Genomic DNA, 12,478 nt, shown 5'->3' on the forward strand with positions numbered 1-12,478 from the left:
TGGGTGGTGGTGATGGCTCTGCTCAGCTTGGTCTTTCTTAATGTGCGGGCCTTTCTCCCCTCGCCCAGCCAGGTTCTGAGAGGGAGCAGAGTGCCCTGGGGGCAGGAGAGCCGGGACCTGGTGCTGCCACAGGTGAGCACACACAGATTGGCCTTACGCAGATCACTGAGCGTCCCCCTGCTCACGGCTGCCTCTCACAGGGGCTTGAGGATTAACTGAGGTGATGGGTGTGAAATCCTTTGTAACCTGTCAAGTACCATGCAGGTGACAACTGTTTTTTGTACCCTGGCCAGCCTTTGCCACGTCAGATGTTCGCGGACGAAGAGCGCATCAACCACGTGGGGGATTCCTTACGTGCCCGCAGCGGCTCATCCCACAGGATGCCCAGGTGGTGACTCCTAAGGGCTTGGTGAGTTGTCTGTGTAGACGTTCTAGCGTTTCAGAGGAGGAGCTCACTTCTGGCTGGGCTCGGGCTGGGAGGGTAGGAAGGGCTGCGTGATCCAGGCGGCGGAAGTGGAGCAGGGCTTTGAAGGGAGGGCACCGCTGCAGGCAGAGGGGCAGGAGCTGGGGGGAACAGCAGGCGTGGGTGCAGACTGTTTGTGGCCCCAGTGAGATGGCTGGGTGCTCGGAGGAGGGTGGCAATGGGGCGGGTTGTAAGAAAAGGCCTAGAAGGAGGTACGGGGTTGGGATAAGCACAGTTTGGAAGCTGGGGGCCCAAGGAGTTTGGGCCTGATCTGGAAGAGGGAGGCCACGGAAGGCTTTTGAGCAGAGGAGTGACAGGACACGACCTTAAAGACCTGGGAGGCTGCACCGTTATTTCACGGGGAGAAAACCTGAATGCCACAGGGACCACACTTTCCCCAAAGCCACGCAGCCCTCAGCGGCAGTGCCCGGACGCCTAGCCAGGCTCCTGAGCACGACGGGATGGGGCAGGGGAGCCAGCAGAACGCTGGTCATCCGATGACCGCCTGAATGGGATGGTCGAGAGGGGGCACTGGACCCTTGTGGAGACTCTAGGGACAGTGGGTGCCCGGGAGGGGCTGGACTGAGCCCCTCAGTAGAATGTGGGGACTGAGTACCTCCAGCTGGAAAACTTCTCAGCACCAGTGCACTGGGGCGGGGGCCGGAATCCTCCCGCAGTCCCAGCAGAATGTAAGTGTGTCACCTGGAGGCCTTCGCCCTTGCGGGCCACCTGAGCTGATGGCTCTTGGCCTTGGGGCTCAGAAGGGCTGAAGGTGGAGCAGGTGGGGAGATGCTAGAGAAGGCCTGCAGCTTTTTCAGAGCGTGGCCCGCCCTGCCCCCCCGGCCCCCAAAACCCCAAACGGACTATGGTGACCAGGCCCCACTGAGATGTGAGGCCTCCTTCAGTCCCGGCCCTGGAGACAGGAACTGCCAGTGTTGATCTTAGATAACACCCCGCAGGCAAACACCCACGCGGGCTGCTGCGTTCCCTTCCGGAGCAGAAAGGTGGCCTGCGGGCTGGAAAGCACCCGAAGCACATCCCGCAGAGTGGAGGCTGGTTGGGGGAGGAAGGAAGGATGCCGGAGCCACTGAGGGAGCGGGTGGCGGCACCCAGAAAGTACCTCGCTGCCCACCCCCGGCTGTGGACGGGGTGCAGGCTAGGGTGGGGATGCACGCAGACCTGAGCCCAGAGGCCTTTGAGGAGCCCTGTGTGGCTCGGGGTGGGGAGGACTGACTTGCCTCAGCACGTGTTTCCCCTCCTTTGAATGTGGATAATGCCAAGGCCAGTCTGTCCGTCTGTCTCCTTCTCTGAACCTTCCTCTGGATTGCTTGCTGGTTGGTGGTTTCCTTCCCACAGCAGGGCCTTGAGGGCCTGGCCTCATCCACAGATAAGGGCGCATCATCACCGAATTAACTGCTGTATGTCAGTGGTGTCTGAGAACAAATTGTGTACACAGTCCACTGTCATTCTGTTTGTGCTGTTAAGTAGCTGGCTGAGCAGGGAGTTTTTTCATGAATTTGGCCAAACCTTGGTGTGAATGAGGCAGATTCTGGGGTAATAGAAACGGGTTTCATTTTTTGAGATAGATAGGGCTCTTTGGTGGGGCTTATTTTTTTCTCCTTGTTCTGGTTTCCATAACTTGTAGAACAGCATCGATCACTAGAAGTATCATGCCAGTCATGCCATTAACAATTCCTTAGGAGTCCCATTAAAAAACGAAAAAGAAACAGATAAAATCCATTTTAATAATATACTGTAATATATTCAAAATACTATCAATCTGACATGTAATCAGTGTTATAAATGATTTAGATATTTGGCACTGGATTTCTTTTTACTAAATTTTCAAAATCCGTTGTGTTATTTTTCACAGCACGTTTCAGTTCAGACCAGCCACATTTCCAGTGCTCAGCAGCTCTTGTGGCTCACGGCTATTGCACTGGACGAGCTCTAGATCATCATGGGTGCCCCTCTTACAACTTCCACATCCTTAGCCCAGTGCTGTCTCATCCCTCCTGCTCCAAACACAACCTCTCCCACTTGGGGTTTCCCTGTTCTCCTGCCATCGTGGGGCTGGAGCCCCCAGTATTGGTCTCCTATCTTCAGTCTTTCTCTCCACCAGCTTTTGCCCTCAGCGTTAAAATATGCCCAGGTCTCTCTCATCCTGGAAAGGTCTATTGATGCCTTCTTGCCCTCATGCTACCGTGTCCAGGCAGAAGTTCCTGTCCCTGTATCCTGTCCCTTATGGGTACTGGCCCCTCCACACTCTGTAGCTTGACTCCCTGCACCGCCCGCCAACCACTGTGCTGAAACTGTTCTCAGAACTACAGGTAGTGCAGTCTAGGGATGGCTAAGAGCCCTAGGCTCTCAGGATGAGGCCTGTAGGGTCATCTAATCTCACCGCTGGGTGCAGGTTTGTGCTGGGCTGCAGTGGATGCATAGGGGAAGTGGTAAGAAAGCAGTCTTTTTTATGTCTCGTCTTTGGATTCTGATCCAGTAAGTCTGCAGTGGGGCGTGAGAATCTGTATGTCTCAGATACTGAACAAGTATCTCAGGCACTTCCTTTCTGATTATAAAATAATGTTTCCAGCAGAAAATTTGGCCATATGTAAGATAAACTCTCTCTCCATGTATATTTGAACTTCTTATTCTGGAAAATTTCAACCTTAAAATGAAAGCAGAGAGAGTAATACAATGAGTCTCCACAAGCATTCATCATCAGTTTCAACATGTATTAGCATCTTGCATCGTGTATTTATCCCACATACTATTTTTCCTCTGGGGGGAATATTCTAAAAGCAAATCTCAGCAATCATGTAATTTCAGCCTTAAAATCTTCAGTGTATAACTTTAACTGATAAAACACACTGTCTTACCCTACAACAACCCCCTTACCTCAACCTGATTCTTTTTCTATTGTTCCTTTCTACATTTATTAGCATTTTTCCTTCAATTACTTTATCACCTTGATATACAGTTTGTACAGGAAAGGCAAGAAAAATACATCTTTTTTTTTCTTTTTCGGTACGCGGGCCTCTCACTGTTGTGGCCTCTCCCGTTGCGGAGCACAGGCTCCGGACGCGCAGGCTTAGCGGCCATGGCTCACGGGCCCAGCCGCTCCGCGGCATGTGGGATCTTCCCGGACTGGGGCACGAACCCGTGTTCCTTGCATCGGCAGGCGGACTCTCAACCACTGCGCCACCAGGGAAGCCCTACATTATTTTTTTTCTACTTACTAATGTTCAAAATAAGGACAGTCTCTAGATCCATCCACTCCTCTACAAATGACCCAATTTCATTCCTTTTTATGGCTGAGTAATATTCCATTGTATATATGCACCACATTTTCTTTATCCATACATCTGTTGATGGGCATTTAGGTTGCTTCCATGTCTTGGCTATTGTAAATAGTGCTGCAATGAACATTGGGGTGCGTGTGTCATTTTGAATTACTGTGTTCTCTGGTTATATACCCAGGAGTGGGATTGCTGGGTCATATGATAATTCTATTTTAGGTTTCCTAAGAACCCTCCATACGTTCTCCATAGTGGCTGTATCAATTTACATCCCCACCAACAGTGCAAGAGGGTTCCCTTTTGTCCACACCCTGTCCAGCATTTGTTGTTTGTAGATTGTCTGATGATGCCCATTCTAACTGGTGTGAGGTGATAACCTCATTGTAGTTTTGATTTGCATTTCTCTAACAATTAGTGATGTTGAGCACCTTTTCATGTGATTCTTGGCCATCTGTATGTCTTCTTTGGAGAAATGTCTATTTAGGTCTCTGCCCATTTTTTGATTGGGTTGTTTGTTTTTTTAATATTGAGCTGCATGAGCTGTTTATATATTTTGGAGATTAATCCTTTGTCCGTTGGTTCGTTTGCAAATATTTTCTCCCATTCTGAGGGTTGTCTTTTGGTCTTGTTTGTAGTTTCCTTTGCTGTGCAAAAGCTTTGAAGTTTCAATAGGTCCCATTTATTTTTGTTTATATTTCCATTACTCTATAGGAGGTGGATCAAAAAAGATCTTGCTGTGATTTATGTCAAAGAATGTTCTTCCTATGTTTTCCTCTAAGAGTTTTATGCTGTCTGGTCTTACATTTAGGTCTGTCATCCATTTTGAGTTTATTTTTGTGTATGGTGTTGGGGCGTGTTCTGATTTCATTCTTTTACATGTAGCTGTCCAGTTTGCCCAGCAGCACTTATTGAAGAGACTGTCTTTTCTCCATTGTATATCTTTGCCTCCTTTGTCATAGATTAGTTGACCATAGCTGCGTGGGTTTATCTCTGGGCTTTCTATCCTGTTCCATTGATCTATATTTCTGTCTTTGTGCCAGTACCATATTGTCTTGATTACTGTAGCTTTGTAGTATAGTCTGAAGTCAGGGAGTCTGATTCCTCCAGCTCCGTTTTTTTCCCTTAAGACTGCTTTGGCTATTCAGGGTCTTTTGTGTCTCCATACACATTTTAAGGCTTTTTGTTCTAGTTCTGTACAAAAATGCCACTGGTAATTTGAAAGGGATTGCATTGAATCTGTAGATTGCTTTGGGTAGTATAGTAATTTTCACAGTATTGATTCTTCCAATCCAAGAACATGGTGTATCTGTCCATCTGTTTGTGTCATCTTTGATTTCTTTCATCAGTGTCTTACAGTTTTCTGAGTACAGGTCTTTTACCTCCTTAGGTAGGTTTATTCCTAGGTATTTTATTCTTTTTGTTGCAGTGGTGAATGGGATTGTTTCCTTAATTTCTCTTTCTGGTCTTGCATTGCTAGTGTCTAGGAATGAGAGAGATTTCTGTGCATTACTTTTGTATCCTGCAACTTTACCAAATTCATTGATTAGCTCTAGTAGTTTTCTGGTGGCATCTTTAAGATTATGTATAGTATCACGTCATCTGCAGACAGTCACAGTTTTACCTCTTTTCCAATATGTATTCTTTTTATTTCTTTTTCTTCCCTGATTGCCGTGGCTAGGGCTTCCAAAATTATGCTAATAGTGGTGAGAGTGGACATCCTTGTCTTGTTCCTGATCTTAGAGGAAATGCTTTCTGTTTTTCACCATTGAGAATGATGTTTGCTGTGGGTTTGTCGTAGATGGGCTTGATTATGTTGAGGTAGGTTCCCTCTTTGCCCACTTTCTGGAGAGTTTTTATCATAAATGGGTGTTGAGTTTTTCAAAAGCTTTTTCTGCATCTATTGAGATGATCATATGTTTTTCTTCTTCAATTTGTTAATATGGTGTATCACGTTGATTGATTTGCATATATTGAAGAATCCTTACATCCCTGGCATAAACCCCACTTGATCATGGCGTATGATCCTTTTAATGTGTTGTTGGATTATGTTTGCTAGTATTTTGTTGAGGATTTTTGCAGCTATATTCATGAGTGATATTGGTCTGTAATTTTCTTTTTTTGTAGTATGTTTGTCTGGTTTTGGTATCAGGCTGATGGTGGCCTCATAGAATGAGTTTGGGAGGGTTCCTTCCTCTGCAATTTTTTGGAAGAGTTTGAGAAGGATGGGTGTTAGCTCTTCTCTAAATGTTTTATAGATTCACCTGTGAAGCCATCTGGTCGTGGACGTTTTTTGTTGGAACATTTTTAATCACACTTTCAATTTCCTTACTTGTGACTGGTCTGTTCATCTTTTCTGTATCTTCCTGGTTCAGTCTTGGAAGGTTATACCTTCCTTAGAATTTGTCCACTTCTTCCATGTTGTCCATTTTATTCACTTAGAGTTGCTTATAGCAGTCTCTTATGATGCTTTGTATTTCTGTGGTGTCTGTTGTAACTTCTCCTTTTTCATTTCTAATTTTATTGATTTGAGTCCTCTCCCTCTTTCCCCTGAGGAGTCTGGCTAAAGGTGTATCAATTTTGTTTATCTTCTCAAAGAACCAGCTTTCAGTTTTATTGATCTTTGCTAATGTTTTCTTTGTTTCTATGTCATTTATTTCTGCTCTGGTCTTTATGATTTCTTTCCTTCTACTGACTTTGGGTTTTGTTTGTTCTTCTTTCTCTGGTTCCTTTAGTTGTAGGGTTAGATTGTTTATTTGAGATTTTTCTTGTTTCTTGAGGTCGGCTTGTATTGCTATAAACTTCCCTCTGCGAATTGCTTTTGCTGCATCCCATAGGTTTTGGATCGTTGTGTTTTCATTGTCATTTGTCTGTAGGTATATTTTGATTTCCTCTTTGATTTCTTCAGGGATCTCTTGGTTATTTAGTAACGTATTGTTTAGCCTCCATGTATTTGTGTTTTTTATCGTTTTTTTCCCCCTGTAATTGAGTTCTAATCTCATAGTGTTGAGGTCGGAAAAGATGCTTGATATGATTTCAGTTTTCTTAAATTTACCAAGGCTTGATGTGTGACCCAAGATGTGATGTATCCTGGAGAACGTTCCATGTGCACTTGAGAAGAAATGTAATCTGCTGTTTTTGGATGGAATGTCCTATAAATATGAATGAAATGTGTCTGGTCTTTTGTGTCATTTAAAGCTTGTGTTTCCTTATTAATTTTCTGTTTGGATGATCTGTCCATTGGTGTAAGTGAGGTGTTAAAGTCCCCCACTATTATTGTGTTAGTGTCAATCTCCTCTTTTATAGCTGTTAGCAGTTGCCTTATGTATTGAAGTGTTCCTATGTTGGGTGCATATATATTTATAGTTATTATATCTACTTCTTGGATTGATCCCTTGATCATGATGTACTGTCCTTCCTTGTCTCTAGTAAGATTCTTTATCTTGAAGTCTGTTTTATTTGATATGAGTATTACGACTCCAGCTTTCTTTTGATTTCCATTTGCATGGAATATCTTTTTCCATCCCCTCACTGTCAGTCTGTACGTGTCCCTAGGTGTGAAGTGGGTCTCTTGTAGGCAGCATATATGGGTATTATTTTTGTAACCAGTGAGCCTGTGTCTTTTGGTTGGAGCATTTAATCCATTCACGTTTAAGGTAATTATCGATATGTATGTTTCCATGACCAATTTCTTAATTGTTGTTGGTTTGATTTTGTAGGTCCTTTTCTTCTCTTGTGTTTCCCACTTAGAGAAGTTCCTTTAGCATTTGCTGTTGAGCTGGTTTGGTGGTGCTGAATTCTCTTAGCTTTTGCTGGTCTGTAAAGCTTTTGATTTCTCTGTCGAATCTGAATGAGATACTTGCTGGGTAGAGTAATGTTGGTTGTAGGTTGTTCCCTTTCATCACTTTAATTATATGGTGCCACTCCCTTCTGGCTTGTAGAGTTTCTGCTGAGAAATCAGCCGTTAACCTTATGGGAGTTCCCTTGTATGTTATTTGTTGTTTTTCCCTTGCTGCTTTGAATAATTTTTCTTTGTCTTTAAATTTTGTCAATTTGATTACTCTGTGTCTCGGCATGTTTCTCCTTGGGTTTGTCCTGCCTGGGACTCTCTGTGCTTCCTGGACTTGGATGGCTATTTCCTTTCCCGTGTTAGGGAAGTTTTTGACTATAATCTCTTCAAGTATTTTCTCGGGTCCTTTCTCTCTTCTCCTTCTGGAAGCCCTACAATGCGAATGTTGTTGTGTTTAATGTTTTCCCAGATGTCTCTTAGGCTGTCTTCATTTGTTTTCATTCTTTTTTCTTTATTCTGTTCCACAGCAGTGAATTCCACCATTCCTTCCTCCAGGTCACTTATCCATTCTTCTGCCTCAGTTATTCTGCTATTGAGTCCTTCTAGTGTATTTTTCATTTCAGTTATTATATTGTTCATCTCTGTTTGTTCCTTAATTCTTCTAGGCCTTTGCTAAACAATTCTTGCATCTTTTCGATCTTTGCCTCCATTCTTTTTTCGAGGTCCTTGATAATCTTCACTATCGTTCTGCAGTCTTTTTCTGGAAGGTTGGCTGTCTCCACTTCATTTAGTTGTTTTTCTGGGGTTTTATCTTGTTCCTTCATCTGGTACAAAGTCCTTTGCCTTTTCATGTTGTCTATCTTTCTGTGAATGTGGTTTTCCTTCCACAGGCTACAGAACTGTAGTTCTTCTTGTTTCTGCCGTCTGCCCTCTGGTGGATGAGTCTATGTAAGAGGCTTGTGCAAGCTTCCTGATGGGAGGGAATGATGGTGGGTAGAGCTGGGTGTTGGTCTGGTGGGCAGAGCTCAGTAAAAGTTTAATCCGTTTGTCTGCTGATGGGTGGGACTGGGTTCCCTCCCTGTTGGTTGTTTGGCCTGAGGCGACCCAGCACTGGAGCCTACCCAGCTCTTTGGTGGGGCTAATGGCAGACTCTGGGAGGGCTCAGGCAAAGGAGCACTTCCCAGAACTTTTGCTGCTAGTGTCCTTGTCCCCATGGTGAGCCACAGCCACCCCCCACCTCTGCAGGAGACCCTTCAACACTAGCAGGTTGTCTGGTTCAGTCTCCTATGGGGTCACTGCTCCTTCCCCTGCGTACTGATGCACTCACTACTTTGTGTGTGCCCTCCAAGAGGGGAGTCTCTGTTTCCCCCAGTCCTGGCAACGTCCTGCAATCAAATCCCGCTAGCCTTCAGCATCTGGTTCTCTAGGAATTCCTCCTCCCATTGCCGGACCCCCAGGTCGGGAAACCTGACGTGGGGCTCAGAACCTTCACTCCAGTGGGTGGACTTCTGTGGTGTAAGTGTTCTCCAGTTTGTGAGTCACCCACCCAGCAGTTACGGGATTTGATTGTAGTGTGATTGTGCCCCTCCTCCTGTCCCATTGCGGCTCCTCCTTTGTCTTTGGATGTGGGGTATCTTTTTTGGTGAGTTTCAGTGTCTACCTGAACATGATTGTTCAGTAGTTAGTTGTGATTCCGGTGCTCTCGCAACAGGGAGTGAGCTCACGTCCTTCTACTCCACCATCTTGAACCAATCTCATGGATTTTTTTCTTAAAATATAAGTGTTTCAATCCATTACAGTTATTTTCTTTTTGATGTTTCCAGAGTTTATTCCTGTGTGCTTTTGATACAACCCTATCGTTTTTAATAGTTTGTTTTCTTTCTGTCTCATTAAGAAATCCTGGCCTCATCTTTTGTGTGTCCTTCCTGCTTCTGACCTTAATTTGCCATTTCTTTAAGAAGTTTTGGTTTCTTTTAGTGGGAAAAGTTTTTTTGTTTTTTTTTTTACATCTTTATTGGAGTATAATTGCTTTACAATGGTGTGTTAGTTTCTGCTATATAACATAGTGAATCAGTTATACATATACATATGTTCCCATATCTCTTCCCTCTTGCGATTCCCTCCCACCCTCCCTATCCCACCCCTCCAGGTGGTCACAAAGCACCGAGCGATCTCCCTGTGCTATGCGGCTGCTTCCCACTAGCTATCGATTTTACATTTGGTATTGTATAAATGTCCATGTCACTCTTCCACTTTGTCCCAGTTTACCCTTCCCCCTCCCCGGGAAATAGTTTTTAAAGACCACAGTCTGGATGGTAACTACTAGTATTGCTTCTAGGCCTTTTCAGCGCATAGATGATAAAAACATAGTTTTTAGAAGGAGAAAAATAGGACATGAGTTAATACTGTTATTTCCAAGTAAAACTTAAGGTCACTGTGCTTTTTCACTTCTTGGGTTTTATATTTAAATTCCTTTATCTTAAAAACCTTGATTTCTAATTACATTAACAAAATTATCTCTGTCTTGCTGTATCTTACCGTATCAACATAATACTTTCAAAATAAGACTACGACAATTACTACAAACCATAAAACTACTAAACGCAGTCTTAGGAATATACGGTCAAATGAGTTAAATATTTTCTCTGTGTGGTTATGCCATGGGCTTGATATATACCTAACATTCCATCCAGTTGTTTTTTCAGTTTTTAGGGATTTTTTCCCCTTTACTTGTTAATTATTAAACATTACGTGGTTCCCAAGTCAATGCTATAAGACAAGGTACCTGCAGAGACTATTATCTTCCATTCCTGTCCCCTTCATTCTGTTCCTCCTTTCCTCTATAGGTAAGTATTTTTATTGTGATTTTTTTCTTTCACCCATGAGTGATTTAGATGTATTGCTTAAATTTCCAAATATTTGAGGATTTTCCAAGTATTCTATTATTGGTTTCTAGGTTACTTCCATTATAGTGTGAGAATATGTTGTAGATAATTTTAATTCTGTTAGATTTGTTAAAGTTTGTTTTAGGGTCCAGAAATTAGTGTGTCTCGATGAGTGTTCCAGATGTACTTGAATGCGTTTAAGTGTTGCTGGGTAGAATGTTCTATGAGTGCCTGTTAGGTCAAATTGATTGCTAGGTTTGTTTATGTATTCTGTAACTTCACTGTTTTTTAGGGTCCTATTTTTTCTGCTACTGAAAGAGGAGTGTTGAGATCTCCAGCTGGAATTGTAACTGGCTTCAGTTCTGTGAGTTTTTGTTTCACATATTTTGAAGCTCTATTTTAAGTGCATACATCTTTAGGATTGTTGCCTTCTTGATGAATTGACCCTTTTATTATTATGCCCCTTTTTATCCCTTATAAGTATTTCTTGTTCTAAAGTCTACTTTATCTGAAATTTTTTGTTCTAGAACCAGTTTTTTTTTAATATAAATTTATTTATTTTATTTATTATTTTTGGCGGCGTTGGGTCTTCACTGCTCCGAGCGGGCTTTGTCTAGTTGTGGCGAGCGGAGGCTACTCTTTGTTGCGGTGCACGGGCTTCTCATTGCAGTGGTTTCTCTCGTTGCGGAGCACGGGCTCTGGGCATGCGGGCTTCAGTAGTTGTGGCTTATGGGCTCTAGAGCTCAGGATAAGTTGTGGCGCACAGGCTCTGCTGTTCCACGGCCTGTGGGATCTCCGCGGACCAGGTCTTGAATGTGTGTCCCCTGCACTGGCAGGCAGATTGTTAAGCACTGCTTCACCAAGGAAGTCTGATTAGTATAATTTCTAATGAGAAGTTGGCTGTCATTCTTATATTTGTTCCTGTGTATGTAATATGTCTTTTTTTTTTCTGGCTGCTTATATAATTTTTAAGAAAGTTCAGTAGTATTATTGTATGTGTATTTTCTTCTGCTTGGGGTTCTTTAATTTCCTAGAATCTGTAGGGTTATAGTTCAAATCCAGCTGAGAAATTTTGGCTGTTTCTCTAAACATTGTTTTCTGTCTCCTTTGGAATCCAACTGACACATATTTTAGACTACTTAATACTGGAGTCTCTGTGTTTGTTTTGTTTTGTCTTGTGTGCTTTTCTCCCTGTGCTTCAGTTTGCATAGTTTCTCTTGCTGTCTTCACATGTACTGATGTTTCCTGTCAGTGTCTAATGTGCTTTTACTCCCATCCAGGGTATTTTTCACTCCAGATATTGAATTGTTCATTTCTAGAGACTCCATTTGCAACTTTCTTATATCTCCCATTTTTCTTATGTTCATTATCCTTTACATTCGTTTTTTTTTCTTCTTTTTTTTTCTTGCGGTACTCGGGCCTCTCACTGCTGTGGCCTCTCCCGTTGCGGAGCACAGGCTCCGGATGCGCAGGCTCAGCGGCCATGGCTCACAGGCCCAGCTGCTCCGCGGCATGTGGCATCTTCCCGGACCGGGGCACGAACCCGTGTCCCCTGCATCGGCAGGCAGACTCCCAACCACTGCGCCACCGGGGAAGCCCTCCGTTACATTCTTGAACATATTTATAATAGCTGTCTTTAAGGTAGTCATCTGCTAATTCCGTGGTCTCTCTCCTGAGTCTGTGGCTATTCACTGTTTTCCTCTCCTGGTTATGGGTCATTTGCTTGCTTCTTTGCCTGCCCAGTAATTTTGGATTAGGTGGTGGATGTTGTAAATTTTATGCTGTCACATGCTGAATTTTCTTGTTGTTCCTTTAAAGAGCGTTGGGCTTTGATCTGGCAGAAAGTGAAATTATTGGTGGATCAGTTTGATGCTTTCAAGGCTTGCTTTTAAGGTCCAGAGCAGCCTTTACTCTAGACCTGATTGAAGATACACCATTGACGCGTGATCTTTCTTAGGACTCGACCCAGTGCCCTTTGTATCGTGAGGCTGTTGCACTCTGGTTCTTGGGAACGTGAACTACTCGCCCTCTGTTGAGTTCCAGGAAT

At 43.6% G+C, this 12,478-nt stretch overlaps 1 long non-coding RNA gene across 1 annotated transcript; it reads left to right on the forward strand.

Moving 5' to 3' along the window:
• Window positions 1-6: 6 nt before the first annotated feature.
• LOC113616863 (uncharacterized) lies at window positions 7-12,478 on the forward strand. The gene is made up of 4 exons (XR_003431431.1): window positions 7-132; window positions 294-409; window positions 10,724-10,795; window positions 12,389-12,478. It is a non-coding gene; the product is annotated as an uncharacterized LOC113616863 (long non-coding RNA).

This window comes from Aethalodelphis obliquidens, unplaced genomic scaffold (assembly GCF_003676395.1).
Source record: "Aethalodelphis obliquidens isolate GAN/ISIS:26980383/991018 unplaced genomic scaffold, ASM367639v1 scaffold661, whole genome shotgun sequence".
Taxonomy (NCBI): Eukaryota; Metazoa; Chordata; class Mammalia; order Artiodactyla; family Delphinidae; genus Aethalodelphis; species Aethalodelphis obliquidens.